We start from the raw sequence: 15,342 nt of genomic DNA, 5'->3' as shown, positions 1-15,342 counted from the left end.
CTTTCTATATACTATTGGTTCCGTTTCACTGGAAGAAGATCTTGACTAATAGAGGCCCCATTCCGGGCCCATGGAATCAGAAACTCTGTAGTCTATATTTTAACATTTAAGCCTTCCAGGTGATGACAAGGCATGCTAAAGTATGAGAAGCAACTTCTTCTCTATTCAACATCTTCCTGTCTGACGGTATTGATGAGAAATAGGAAGGTACTCAAGAATCCAGAGATAAACTGAATACGAGATGTTCTACATACAAGTATTTGAAAATCTAAGGTATATAGAACGGCATTTTTAGAACTGGGCTTGAACACAGGAGAGGTACTTACTAAAAATACATAAGCCTCGGCCTCACCCAGACCTAGTGAATTAGAGTGTGGGAGTCCGGGCTGATTGCCTCCTTCCAGACAGTTCTGAGGCACCAAGTATTATAGCCATAGAATAAAGTATAGCTTATGGGTAACATGAGTTATCTCTGGGCAATGGGACCGAGAATGATCTTTACTTCCTACATTTTTTTTTGCATTTTTTTGAGTTGGATGGCAATAATCCTACATTACTTTTATAATCAGAAAATAACAACAAGGCAATTGTGAGAATAAAAGTGGACAGAATAGCATCAGATCCTCCTGGAGCCCTAGGAACTCAAGGGGTTGACCTATTTTGTTGACATCATTCATACCAGAGGGGTGCCAGGCTCAGATTCTGGCATAGGACTGGTGGGTCCCAATCCTAGAGGCACTGAGGAGCTATGTAAATCTCCTCGCCCAAGCCTCCATTTCTTCATCTCTCAAGCACAGATAGAATCTGTTTCACAGTGTTGCTGTGGGAATCATGAGTACTTAGTACAGTGCTTAGCACATAATGAGAATTCCAAATGTCAGCTCTTAGCAGTACAAGGATAACTATGTTTTCTGATTATCTATGGCCCTTGGTTTTACACCTATTCTTAGCTCTATTTTCTACGAGTCATATATTGATCAATCTCTCCATTTTTTTATAATGCTTAAAAAAATTGGTCATGTCTCTAAGTGGAAGATGTCCCTCTTCGTGGATAATAACTCTTGTGCATCACCCTGGACTTCCACCATTTCATCTGATTCTGGTCCCCTGCCATGATTCTCACTCTCCTTCCTCTTGACAAAAAGCCTCATTCTAGCTCTTTCTCCATCCAGTGCCCAGCACCTTCATGCTTCCACTTTTCCCCTTTCAGTTTGGTGTCTGTTACCTTTGCCATATTTATGTGACTCCCCAAAGGCTGAAACTGCAGGTTATCACTGTGCATTTAATACATTTTTTTTTCTTTGCTAAATTCTCTTAGGATTAAAGTTCAGCATCACCAACTATTCTTTTTCCACCTTGGACATAATTCATGATTTGAGTTTCTGAAGCTCCATCAAGCAGAACATTCCTGAGTCTCAGATTAAGAACTGATTAAAAAAAATCCTTCCCAGGTTTGTGCATCAAGGGCAAGAACGGATGCTGTGCCCCATGCAGTCTTGCTTGCAGGTGCTTCCTGTCAGGTCCAGAACCGAGCTACACTTCCCTTTTTCAAAGAGAGATTTCATATGTGCCAAAGGCTTAGCACCTGATTGGGATCTTTTTTTTCTACCAGATTTAATCAGGCACTTGTAAAAACACCAAGGAAAGGGGTTTAGGAGAGAAACTGATCAACTTTCTACTTTCTGAAGCACTTTTATATGGAAAACAACTACTTTAAGGCAATGGTTTTCAGATTTTAGCGGGCATGAGAATCACCTAGGGGGTTGCTGTAGATCTAATGTTCTGTCCTCCACAAATTCATATTTTGAAATCCTAGCACCTCAGGGGATGTCATTGGAAGGTGGGGCTTTGGGGGAGTGAACAGGTCCTGAGGTGGAGCCCTCATGAATGGGATTAGTGCCCCTATAGAAGAGACCTCACAGAGCTCCCTTGGCCCTTCTGTCTTGGGAGGTGAGTCTATGAGGAAGTGGGTCCTCACCAGACACCAAATCTACCAGTGATTTGGGACTTCCCATCCTCTAAAACCGAGAGAAATAAATTTCTGTTATTTATAAGACAGCCAGGTTATGATTTTCTCATAGTTAAAGCAGCCCAGATGGACTAAGACAAGGGCTTATTACAACCCAGGTTACTGGTCCCACCTCAGTTGCCGATTTAGTAGACCTACAATGAGGTCTGAAAATTACCATATCTAACAAGTTCCTGTGGGGTTGCTGACACCCTAGCTCAGGAAATTCACTCTGAGAACTACTCTTTAAAAGAGTCTATCCTAAGAATCTTGAGAACTTGGTCTGCCCTAAAAGGGGAGGAGAGTTAGTACTAACTGTGCTAGGAAACTTCTAGTCATACCCTGTTTCTCTCTTTTCTTCCTCCTACTCATTGACTAGGACTCAGATTTGCCAATTTCAGCCCAAGAAAGTGACCCTTCCCATGCTCACTAAATTCAGAGAAACTTTTCTACAAGAACCAAAGAAATCTCTAACCCTTGCCTTAGAAAAATTCATCACCACTTTACCGATGATTATAATTTTAACAGCAAAATGTAAAATGTAGCTCTACAGGTGTGAGCCTCGGTAACTCTGCTGACGGACTTGTCACTCAGCAGGCCTTCTCATGGCCCCTAAGGCAAGTCTGTACTCTCAGCTGGTGCACTTTCAGTTTCCCTGCCCTGAATGTCACTCCATCCTGTCTATCTACATCCATCACCACTTTGAAAATAGTTTCCTAAGAGTTAGTGCCTCCGTAATACCTGTCTTTAGAAATGGACTCACAGATAATTCACTTGTTTTGCTTTCCAGTGGGTAAACACAGTTCATAGTTCCTATATCTCATTTTCTATTATTTTCTAGTATCTTCTGGCTGATTTATCTTCCTCTTTTTTTTTAAGATTTTATTTATTTGAGAGAGAGACTGAGAGACAGAGCACGAGCAGGGGGAGAGGCAGGGGCAGAGGGACAGAAAGAAGCAGACTCCCTGCTGAGCATGGAGCCCAACGTGCTGGATCCCAGGACTTTGATCATCATGACCTGGGCCGAAGGCAAGATGCTTAACCGACTGAGTCACCCAGGCACTGCTGATTTGTCTTCCTGCTTTTAATTTTGCTATCTTCTGACCACAGCACTCTTCCCCTAACACTGGGAGATACAGGGAATAAAAACTAATGATAGTATCTCCTTTCACCGCCTGAGCTTCTCTGTAAATGATGCATAGGGCAGGACACAGCCAGGTTATCCCTGAATGAGAGACCAAGGAGAAGCAGGAAAGCACTGAACTTGGCTTTCCTGCCTCTAAAAAATCCACACTGTCAGGGCCAACGATGACAAAGCTCCCATGCATATCTTGGCTTCAGTGGCCCCCAGAGGCTAATTGTAATCTGCTTATTTTTCTCTCTCATTTAGAGCAGATACAATTACCATGCTTAGGAAGGTAGCCCAGCCAGAAGGTTAGAGGGTTTTGTTTTGTGCTAAATTTTTGCTTCCATGCTCAGAGAATGTGTTACACAACTACTGTGAAATAGCACCTGCTCTGTTTACTAACACAATATTATAAAAGTAAAACATAATTAAAAAGAAAAAAAAAAAGAACTGGATGACCGGGGTCCCAGAACAAAACTCAACCACAAATTGTCACCTCATACCTATAATTACCACAATAATTTGAGTGTGGAACAGATGCCAAATGATTCAGACCAGGCAGGTTAGATTCCCCTGCTGTGTGGCTGAACTTTTCAGGTGCATCTTAACATTGCATTGCTGTGAATATCAAAAGCACAGCAAGGGTCCCCCAAAGCTGGCAAAGCCAATAAATTCAGGGACTCACAGGCTTCCAGGAGCAAAACATATTCAGCATTTGTTCTACAGAAATGATTTATTCTATTAGATCAATGGTTTTCACTCTTTCCTTCCTTCTTTAGGTGACCCTTTTTCTACTTTGATGTTCAACATGTATATCCAAAAGTTCTGGCAGAAGCTGAGTAACCAGCTTCCCATGACCCAGCCAAGAAACGCTATAAGGATCTCAAAGCATCTCCTGCAGACCTCTACAGCCCCACGGAACACAGGTGAAATAGCAACAGTGATATTGTACCGATTCCCAGAAAGAACAATAACTATAAAGACACTAGGATATAATTCCAAATTTTTCTCTATTCGTTCACATGAAAGTTAGATTTATTTATATGGAAGGAGGCACACTCTTGTTATAAACCAGCCTGCCGGGGCACCTGGGATGGCTAAGTTGGTTAGGCATCTGCCTTCGGCTCAGGTCATGATCTCAGGGTCCTGGACTGAGCCCCACATCGGGGTGGAGGGTGTCTCTGTTCAGTGGGGGAGTCTGCTTTTCCTTCTTCCTCTCCCTGCCCCACCTCATCTCATGCCCACTTGTGCCCTCTCTCTTAAGTAAGTAAGTAAGTAAGTAAGTAAGTAAATAAATAAATAAAATCTTAAAAAATAAAAACAAACCAGCCTGCAAACAGATTTCTGCCAATTCTAAATATTATACCTGGTTCTCTGAAGGCAATCTCTCCAAACGAGGTAGTGTGTATGAAAATATACACACAGAAAATAAATGAAAGTTTAATTAACCTTAAAAATTATTATTAAGCATTCCATTCAGTATAATGTGACATACTATGACATAATGAAAAGATATTAGAGCCAGAAGATATGGGGTAAAATTCCAATTCTGTTATTTCCTAGCTATGTGGCCTTGGCAAGTCTCTCAACCTCTCTGAATGTTAGTTTCTGATTTTTTAAAAAGAGCTTAAAAAACAATGCTGATAGTAAAATTTATCAGGGTAATTGTAAGGTTTACCTACTGACTAGTCAGCTTCTCTTTATTAGCAAAGTCTCATGAGTGATTAGCAAAGATTAGAACTGTTTTCCCCTTGAAACTAGCTAGACACAGAGATAAACATCTCTTGTTCAATCTAACCAACCGAGATTTTCCCTGGTTGCAAAATCCCAACTGTAAATCCTCCTACTTGTAACTTGTCTACTCCTTCCTATAAAAGACTAAAGCAAAACCACTCTGTAAAGACACACTCTGATCTTTGGGTCTAGGGTGTTCTCCCTATTGTAATAGCCTGAATAAAACTGATTTCCTTATTTTTTAGTTTTTGTCTTTGATGATAACATACATGTAAACGTGCCTGAATCGTATTTGGTTCTCATTAATTGGAAGCTTTTATTAAGGATCTTCTATAAATAGTGCTCTGAGTATAAACTATGAGGTGTACAAAGATGAGCAGAATGCATCTTCTGCACTGGCATCTGCTGAATCTAGCAGCAATTCCATATATTTATGATGCTAAAATCTTACTTTTCTTAAGTTTTCCCAACTTCCATGATGATGAGCTAATTTTGGCAGATCAGTAAACAATGTGAATTAACTCAAACTACTTTAATGGGAACTTTATAGTCATCTATTCATAAAAACTATAAATAGAGTTGAACTTTAATATGCATACCAATTCTGCAGGACTTAGTTGAGATGGCTCCATTTTCATGAAGCCTTCTCTAATTTCTGCAGTCAGAAATAACCTCCAGTCTCTGTGGTCCAGCTTGCATCTTTACTTTTTCTAATACTACCTTTCACATTATGTTCTATATTATTCTTAGTCATGTACATGTCTGATTTTCTCTCTAGATTTTATGTTGATTGAGACTAGGTACAGTGCCTTATTTTCTCTGGCATGATGTCTTATGCAAAGGATATATTCAATTAATGTTTGCTGAATTGAGTCTATAATACTCTTTGATGCCTTAGATCATACTAATCAGGCAGTGTGTATCTGAATATCTCTTCATAAAATGTCACAGTCTACACTGAGAAGACTAAGTAATCAAGAAAAGATCACAGAGAATGGGATAGAAAAAGAAGAGGGGAGTGTGAAAAGAAAACTAACAATACATTGAGAAATCTAAGAAGGTAAAATCACACAGGAAAAAATGCATCATAAGTAACTTAAATACAGAGCATATTATTCCAACTCTATATATTTTTGGGTAAAGGCAGATTACAGTCAAGGTCTTTAGAAATTTTACCTATACTAACAAGTCATAATCAGAAAGTGGTAAGGGTAACATTGTGATATCCCTTTCAACAGAGGTCATCAGTGGAATGCAAGTAAATCTTAGCAACCTACTATCCAGGGTGGGAAAAGGGAGCCCTGATTTGTAGCAACACCAATTTCTACAGCGTAAATATTTCCAACATGGCTGATTTTAAGGTATCAATAAATTACTTAATACAAGTTTGGAAAGAGGTGCACACGGTTGGCTCACTCAACTCAGTGAAGCTGGTTCCATCACACTACTGCCAATTCCCTTTCCCCTACCTTCCTTCTTTTACTTTCTTCCAAGGAAGAGGAATGGAGTAGAGTAGATCTAGGGAAAGGGCAGTAAAAGAATAGGGCTTCACATAAAGTTTTGCTTCTCAGTTTCCCGTTTGGGATTATGTTTTGGAGACAATGGATCACCTCCAATTCATACTTTCCACCTCACTTTTCAGAGCAACTTGAAAATCCAAGAATCACTTTGGAAATAAAATGAAATGAAACCTACTATCTTCTTTTAGGCTACTGATGAAAATGTTAGGAAGACTTGAATCATGATAAATATTACTCTTAATCTGACAAAATGATGAGAGTTTAGCTCCTCTGAATCTTAAAACTATAAACTTATATATGAGAAAGGCTGAAACTACTGAATTATTGGCATTTTTAGCTTCTCCACTGTTACATACTAAGAGGTAACTTTCTAGCTACAGGGTGCACTTCATCAGTTGAGCCAATATTTACTTATCAAAAATCTATGTGCTTATTTTCTCTTAATACAAAATATACTGAAATAAGTTGAAAAAAATTTTGCATGGTTCTGCGTATTTATGCGAATTAGTAAGGGCTCAAAGATCCATGAGTAGCATGAATCAGACCTCAAGATATGTGACTATTAACAAAAATGTAATACAATAGCCCATCTTCTGAACTTGTTCAGGATCATCACTACCAGATGCATCATCACTCTAACATCTTCCAGCCACCCTTGGGCTGGTGTAAACAATAAGTTCATGGAGTTTCCTGGATTTATCTTCAAGGATACGCAGAAGAAATCTAGCTTTTTGAAAACATATACTTTGTGGCATCTAATGACACTGGAAAATCCCTAAGAAAATCTTCCTGGAATAACTCAGAAAGGTACCAAAATTAAAAATAAACCTTATTTTCTAAGTGTGGGCTAGAATGACGTGGGAGGGCATCTTCCCAGGAATAGTTATAAAAGTTATTTTGGCTCCAACTCTGTATTTTAGAACCTTAGAGAAGTTATTTATATTCTTGTTCTGCATTTTCAGAACCTTGTATCATTTTAAGCTACAAATATAAGAATTTTTAATCACAACTAGTTGGATATCTATTTTCCCACTTGTATAACTGCCACACTGGTGTGTGGTCTGGCGTGATTCTCTATAACTGGCATTGTCAACTAACAAGAGACAGAAAGAAGACTGGCCTACACTCTGGAAGAACACAGCCGTAGCAAGGATTTGGTGGCTGGCACATAGCCAGCGCCTGCAAGAGCACTACCATCATTATCGGGGGGCTTCTCTGAGAGCCTTCATGGTAAAATCCCAAACATTTAGATTTATTTTAAATTATTCTGTTTAAAATATAAGCACCAAAAACAGAATAAATTTGATGTTAAAACTTAAAATGTTTAGGGCACCTGCATGGCTCAGTCGATTGACTCTTGATTTCTGCTCAGGTCCTGATCTCAGGGTCATGAGATTGAGCCCTGTGTCAAGGCTCAATGTACTCAGCATGGAGTCTACTTGGGATTCTCTCTCTCCCTCTCTCTTTCTGCTTCTTCCCTCTATATCTTTCTCTCACTCTCTAAAATAAACAAATAAAAATATTTAAATATAAATAAGTAAATAAATAGGAACTGAAGATTAAGACTCATTAGATAGACCATCCAAGAACATTTGAAAGTTTGAGAGAAAATTTAGTGGGCAGTTGCCTGTTTGGGAGGACAAGGGACGCCCAGAATCTGGACTTTATGTCTCTCTGAGGAATTCATATCTTTTTAGTTTTGGTGGGAGGTAAGCCCACACCTCACTATGAGAGCCTATTATGGACTGAATATTTATGTTCCTCCAAAACCCTATCCCACCTGAGCTGAAACCAAGAGTCAGATGCTTAACCAACTGTGCCACCCAGGTGCCCCAACTTCTATTTCTTTATAAATGGGTTTTCATATGCAATCATATTTTAAAATAGAATGGCAGTTGTTTTTGTTTTTGTTTTGCTTTCCTGAAAGTGAAATCTCTTTAGGTTCACTAGAACAAGCCCAAGGATCTTCTATTTCATCCTCTCTTCCTTGCTCTCCCATCTCTCATTTGTCAGAGTAAATTGGAAGTAAAAGTTATCTGATCATTCCTCATTCCTGTATATCTCCCTTTATCTCTCTCTCTCCTAGGTACTTGCCATTCTTCTGCTGACACCCCCTAATCTGAGGCCCCAGTGTACCTACCCCCGCTATCCTGTGTTTCATCACAGGCTTCTTTTTTTTATTTATTTTATTTTATTTTATTTTATTTTATTTTATTTTATTTTATTTTATTTTTTTAAAAGATTTTATTTATTCATGAAAGACACACAGAGAGAGAGGCAGAGACACAGGCAGAGGGAGAAGCAGGCTCCATGCAAGGAGCCCAATGTGGGACTCGATCCCGGGTCTCTAGGATCACGCCCTGGGCTGAAGGCAGGCTAAACCACTGAGCCACCCGGGCTGCCCCCATCACGGGCTTCTTACAGTGATTCTTCTCACAGCTGTCCAGATGTTCCCTTGTTATTCTCAATTCTGGAGCTCATTTCTCCCTTGGATTAATGCTTACTGTGAAGTTTCAAATTGTGGAAGTGCTTCTTCCACTGCAACATGTAGTAGATAGCTCATAAATGCCTGAACATTCCAGCGATTTGGTGCCCGAAACACGAGGTGTTCTATCTTTCCAGTTCACTTGCAAATAGCTTGTCAATTTTTGTTTGAACACTAATATGACCCCCTGACATACATGAAGGCTAACAAAATGAAAACAGTACTACCAGAGGGAACAAAAGCCAGTGGTTGGCAGTGTGGTACAGAGAAAAAACAAAGTTCAGCAAAAATTATTCCCACACATTTTGAAACTGCTCTGGAATGATACTATGGGTTCCAGCCTTTGAAACATCTGTCTTGGAATGACCCATCTTGGTGAGGAGGTGGAGTGATTCATCAGATGGGAACCTTGGTGAAGTTGCCAATTTCCACCAAAGAATATTGACCTTATCTCCTAATCATAACTTTTTCTAAAGTAGATGGATTTATTTTCCACCAACAATCCTGAGTGCCTATCCATCTAGGCCCTAGCCGAGGGATGTAATCTTAGACTGTCATCCAGTTTAGTTAAAAATCTGGTCGAGATAGGCGATATTTGGGGGATGACTGATTAAACAATTTCTTCTGCATGTTCTCAGTGATAGTTTAGAACAGGCCAAAGATTACCTAACTGGATCATAATTTTCTGTCTCCTTACAGATGTACTTTCACCGGGTTTTGTCAGAAAGCCTTCAGCCTTCATGGAAGAGAAGTAGTAACAGAAATAACAGAAATAAAATCCATTACAGTTTCTTCAGGAGTGATGGTACAGATATTTTCGAGTTTCAGACACTGTCTCCCACATGAAACTCCATGTGAGAAATGCCTTTTAGTCATATTTCTCACGTATACAAGGAAGCCTCTGCCTTTCCTGAGGGTGTCTCTCTTCTTCAATAGTAAGAATTATGTAACTGATAATATATTCCCCCTTACTTTGTCTAATGGGGAGTTCAGATGCAAGAATGAGCCTCAAAGAAAGAACCAAGATGGAACTTAATGCTTGATTATTCATATTTTTCCTCTGACCTTACTTATCTTTATGATATATAAGGGTGTGTGTGCATGTATGTGTGTGTATAAAAGTCTCTTTAAATGTGTGTATTTGTATATATATATATTCAGCCATTATTTTCTTACATATTCACATTAGCAGCAGCAATAAATCCTTTGTGGCAGATAGTATATGAATAAATATATAAACATATGAACAAATGTGGCCAAATAGCATATTAGGGTAAACTTTAGCTGTGCTCATTACTAACAGGAATGACTAATAACAGTGGTATCATTACTCCTACCAGGAATGGTAAGCACATACTACCGTGTGTGGGAGGCATGTGACGGGTGAGAACTTAAGAAAGCATACATGAGCAGGTAAGAGAGCATAAGGCAAAACTTCTGCCCTCAAGTCCTGAAATCTAACTGAGATGTTTGTGTTTATGCAGGCAAGCCAAGTAGCAGTATCCATCCTACATAAGAAAGGAAGAAATTCCAACAGACAGAAGGAACATTGTCATGACCATGTCCCTTCAAGAGTATAAGTCCCCTCCCTCTGCTGTCCCCAGGGAGGCCTAGGCGGACTCACCATCCTCTCAAAATCCAGAATGCTTTTGTCTACAACAGCTTTGAAGGAGACTTCTTAATCTAAAAATACTGATTTGATACGTACCACAGGAGGGAGAGTTACTTTATTTTCAGGGACTTTTTTATTGTATATTTTAAAACACTTTAAAATTTCCCATTTTTTTTATTGTGACTCAGCGAGAAATAAATTTTACTTCATAGCTTAGGATGTATACATATACATAACTAAAACATAAGTTTTACAAGACGCTATTGATCCTTTCTCTTTGTGACACTATTTTTAAACTTATTTCATTCCATTTCATTTCTTAAAGCATTCTTATTATGACCTGTTGAATTAAGTTTAGTATAAATAGCATTGCTTTGAGAAAATAGAAAATTCAAATTTCTAAGGGGCAAGTGTTTGAATTTACTGAAGGAAACTATTCTTTTTAAAGATCAAAGGAGATTGGAACAACTTCAGATGGATGATGCAGCATACTGCTTCTTAGCTCATTAAGTATTTGCTCAGAAATCCAAAATATGTAGAGTTGAGTCATGCAACTCTTCCTGAGAGAAGAAAATACATCCCCAAGTTGTATTCCCAATAGGAACATATCAACCCACACACGTAAATCAAATTTCAAGTGCCTCTAGTATTAGTGTCTCCAGATTCTAAATATGGGCTTGACTTCTAATTTCCTTTCTCTCTATCCTTGGCTTTAATGAACTTAAAAGATATTTTTATATATGCAAATACTTCAGTAATTCTGAAAACCGCATCACTATTGACTAATCAATGATGACCTTAATCTTAGATTTCTATACAGAAAAAGTAAATTGTTCAGGAAACAAAAGGGGAAAATAAAACCCCTTCTTTCATTAACTGATACCATGGTTAATCACCAAACTTAAAGAATTTGAAAAGTACAATGCTACTATTATTAATAACTCCTCAATCAATCAAAACTGGGAATGGAAACATTTCAAATTTGCCAGCATAACCTTTAGGCTTATTCATGCCACAAACCTCTTAGCTGAGTCTTAGCACTCCCCGGGAAAATATTAAGTAAGTTATTGGGTTGTGTTTTTGTCTTTGTTTTTGTTTTACCATGTCAACTCTAAGATAACACTTAATTCTTACTGGGTGTTTTTAGTGCCAGATCACATTGGACAGAAACCATACCTTTAACAGATGGTTCTATTCTAGCCACAATCATATCACATTAACTTCCCAGCCTACCTATTAATATCCAACCAAATTAGAGCTTGGTGAACTTCTGGCAGGTTTGTGACAGTTCCTAAAACCTGCAATTTTAAGTAATTACAGAAATTCTGGGCAGGAAGCCCTCTAAGAAGATGATCAGCTTCATTACTTTCCTTTAAAACTTTGAGACCATCCCAAGGCAAGAGTTCTTTCTTCTCTTTTAACTTGGAGGGAAGAAAGGATATTAGCATGAAGGATCACTCACTACGTGAGTGGAACCATGCTAGGTCTACTACACATTTGATCTCATTTAGGCCTTGTATCTTAAGGTACTAGGAATTACTATCTGTAGTTTACAGAAGGGGAAGTCAGGCTCAGAGAAACTAAGTAAGTTGATCAAGGACAAAGAGTGCATGTGAGTTGGGGTCTGACCAGCAATCTGCAATAACTAACGCTCCTCTGTCAGCTTTCCCAGTAGTGGGCTAGGGCTGGCCACGCAGACGCACGAGAGCCAGTGGTGCGCAGCTCTTTCCAACTCCACATTTGGTGAGGTCATACCAGTAGCTTGAAATTGGCTGTGGTGGGAGTATTTAGACCATGCAAACTGGTAAACACTATAAATCAGGGCTTTCTTCTTCAGATAGTCATTTACCAGCACACCACTACCTATAGCATTCATATATATTTTTAAATGATTTACTTATTTTCGAGAGAGAGAGACTGTGTATGCATGAGTAGGGGAGGGGGAAGAGGGAGGGAATCTTCGAGCAGACTGCCTGCTGAGCATGGTGCCCAATCCAGGGCTTTATCTCATGACCCATGAGATCATGACCTGAGCCGAAATCAAAAGTCAGACGCTTAACTGATGAATCACCCAGGCACCCCTAACACTCATATTTAATATTTCACAAATGTCATGATTGGATGTTTCTATTCATAGTTTTTTTTTTTCATTTTCAAAAACAAATAACAATGAGATACAGGCATACTATCTCTCAGTATGTGCTTCTCAAATTTACTTTCTATGTATTTTTGCCTACTGTTAAGAAAAACTTCAGTTATCTAAGTAGCTGCAATAATATAATAAATCTCCATATCTGGGGTACTTGGGTGGCTCAGTGGTTGAGTGTCTGCCTTTGCCTCAGGGCGTGATCCTGGATCCTGGCATTGAGTCCCTCATCAGGCTCCCTGCATGGAGCCTGCTTCTCCCTCTGCCTGCGTCTCTGCCTCTCTCTCTCTGTGTCTGTCATGAATAAATAAATAAATAAAAATCTAATAATAAATAATAAATAAATCTCCATGTCTTCATTATCCAGACTTAGTGATTATCAAAATATAGCCAACCTTAGTTCATTTATACTCCCTAACACCTTTTTCTCCCCAGCCAGATTATTTTTAAACAAATTTCAGATATTTTATCATTTTATTTGTAAATAATCAGTTTGTAGGGGATCCCTGGGTGGCGCAGCGGTTTGGCGCCTGCCTTTGGCCCAGGGCGCGATCCTGGAGACCCGGGATCGAATCCCACGTCGGGCTCCCGGTGCATGGAGCCTGCTTCTCCCTCTGCCTGTGTCTCTGCCTCTCTCTCTCTCTCTCTGTGACTATCATGAATAAATAAATAAAATATTAAAAAAAAAAAAATAATCAGTTTGTATTCCTAATAGATAAGCTCATTTTAAAACATTATAATAACATCATACTTCTACTTTAAAATTACCAGTAATTCCTTAACATCATCTAATACCCCATCCCCTCTATTTTCAGTTTTCCTTGATAGCATCAATGCTGTTTTTACAAAGTTTGCTTTGCTCAAATCAAAAGCCAAAGTTCACACATAACGCTTGAACAAAATGTCTCTTAAATATTAATTTATCTTACTCATTTACTTAATTTTTAAATTGTTTTACCAACTCCCCTCTTCCCTTTTTTTTTTCTCATGTCATTTATTTGTAGAAGAAATTCAGTCATCTATCCTATAGAATATCTTAACTTTTGGGTTTTGTTGACTGGATTCCATGGTATCATATAACATGTTCCTTTTTCTTCTATATTTTTGAAAATTAATAGCTAAACCTAGGGGTTTGAACAAATTTATGTTCTATTTTTTGGCAAGTATATTTCATGAATAGGATTATGCACCTGCTACTTGTATAATACTTGTTGTTTTTCTCTCTCTCTTTCTCTCTGTAATTAATGAGTTTTGGTGTTCCCACCCTAACTCATTTCTTCTAAAGATTCCTCATCAACTTTCACCCAATGATTCGGGCAGCCATTGATGATCATTTCTCAGATTATTTCAAAAGGAGTTGCAAAATAATGATGGCTTAGTTTTTGTATTTCTTCTGCAATTATTGCCTAGAATTCTTTTACAAAGCAGACATTTTTTCTTACCAACTCTTTGGTTAACCTGATTTACAGTTTGTCAGAAAAGGTAAGATAAATATTTTTTTTCTTTCACTTTATCAACCAATTTTTAGAATGAATTTGTGCCCTCATTTCCTTGGATCAAGGAGGTTTTTGGTTTTTACTTTTTGGTATCATTATACACTCGTAAGTTTTTAACATATTTGATGTATTTCAATACATTTCAGTCAGCTTTTTAGAAATTCTTTCAATTTGGTTCCTATGTCTTTCTGACACGACTCCAGTAATTTCTGATAGCTTCTTTGCTTTCTAGTACATTTCAAGCTCTTGACATTTCCTGCCCCAGTCCTAGAAACAGGTATTTTTTCTGAGGAGCTTGATTTCTTGCAGTGGGAAATTGTTCTGTGCACTATTTGAACTGATTCTGTCTCAACTCAGGAGAGATTCTCAACTGGAACACTCTGAGCACTCACAGACTACAGATGAAGGACAAAGTACTGGCAGCTAGTGTCTGAACTTTCTTAGAGCAAAAATTGCCATCTTATTACAGGATCTGTCAGGTTCAATGTATACAATATAATCTTTAATTTTTTTTTAAATTTTATTTATTTATGATAGTCACAGAGAGAGAGAGAGAGAGGCAGAGACACAGGCAGAGGGAGAAGCAGGCTCCATGCACCGGGAGCCTGATGTGGGATTCGATCCCGGGTCTCCAGGATTGCGCCCTGGGCCAAAGGCAGGCGCCAAACCACTGCGCCACCCAGGGATCCCTATAATCTTTACCATATCCTAACTCATTACTGATTGCCTCAAGCATATGAATGAGTGATTGTTCACAAGATGACACACCCTTTATATATTAGTAGAGGATGGGGAAGATCCAGGTTTTGTGGAAACTGAAGTCTAAATAGTTGGAAGGGGCCTCTCCTTTAGAAAATGAATATAAAATTACAAATACAAAATTAAACAAGAAGGTGGGTGTTTAGTTGACCAAAAATACCAATGCAAATTACAAGTGCAAAAAGGCTAAAAAAAAATCACAAAATATAGAAAATAACATGTTTTTATTAAGATATTCCTACATTTTTTGTTGTGTGCTCTTTGAACACCTTTCCACATGATAATGATTTTGTGATATCATTCTATAGAGGGATAAGAAAGATAGTCCAATCTTTTCTCTTGTGTAGTTGACCAGATTTTCTTTTAATTTTTGATAGAATGTATAAAAGCTTGTGACTTAAACAAATATACTCTTATCTGCAGCACTACTATGCTTTGTGCCTTACTCAGAAATTT

The 15,342-nt window shown here is 38.3% G+C and overlaps 1 protein-coding gene and 1 long non-coding RNA gene across 15 annotated transcripts in view; one reads left to right on the top strand and one right to left on the bottom strand.

Annotated features, from left to right (window-relative positions):
• Nucleotides 1–9,663, top strand: part of LOC140624431 (uncharacterized) — a 38,542-nt gene extending 28,879 nt beyond the window's left edge. For 2 of the 4 annotated variants that reach the window (XR_012023914.1, XR_012023918.1), the window contains 3 exons: nucleotides 3,914–4,060; nucleotides 6,996–7,195; nucleotides 9,573–9,663. This is a non-coding gene — a long non-coding RNA (uncharacterized lncRNA). Of the gene's footprint in view, nucleotides 1–1,318; nucleotides 1,452–3,913; nucleotides 4,061–6,995; nucleotides 7,196–9,572 lie in introns of all 4 variants that reach the window. The other 2 variants (XR_012023919.1, XR_012023917.1) reach the window with 2 other exon arrangements.
• The window catches only part of ZNF385B (zinc finger protein 385B), a 387,675-nt gene that overhangs the window by 163,148 nt on the left and 209,185 nt on the right, over nucleotides 1–15,342 (bottom strand). The window lies entirely within an intron of this gene.

Source organism: Canis lupus, chromosome 34 (assembly GCF_048164855.1).
Source record: "Canis lupus baileyi chromosome 34, mCanLup2.hap1, whole genome shotgun sequence".
Lineage (NCBI taxonomy): Eukaryota > Metazoa > Chordata > Mammalia > Carnivora > Canidae > Canis > Canis lupus.
The sequence above is the reverse complement of the archived record's forward strand: the minus strand, read 5'-3'. Positions and strand labels throughout refer to the sequence as shown.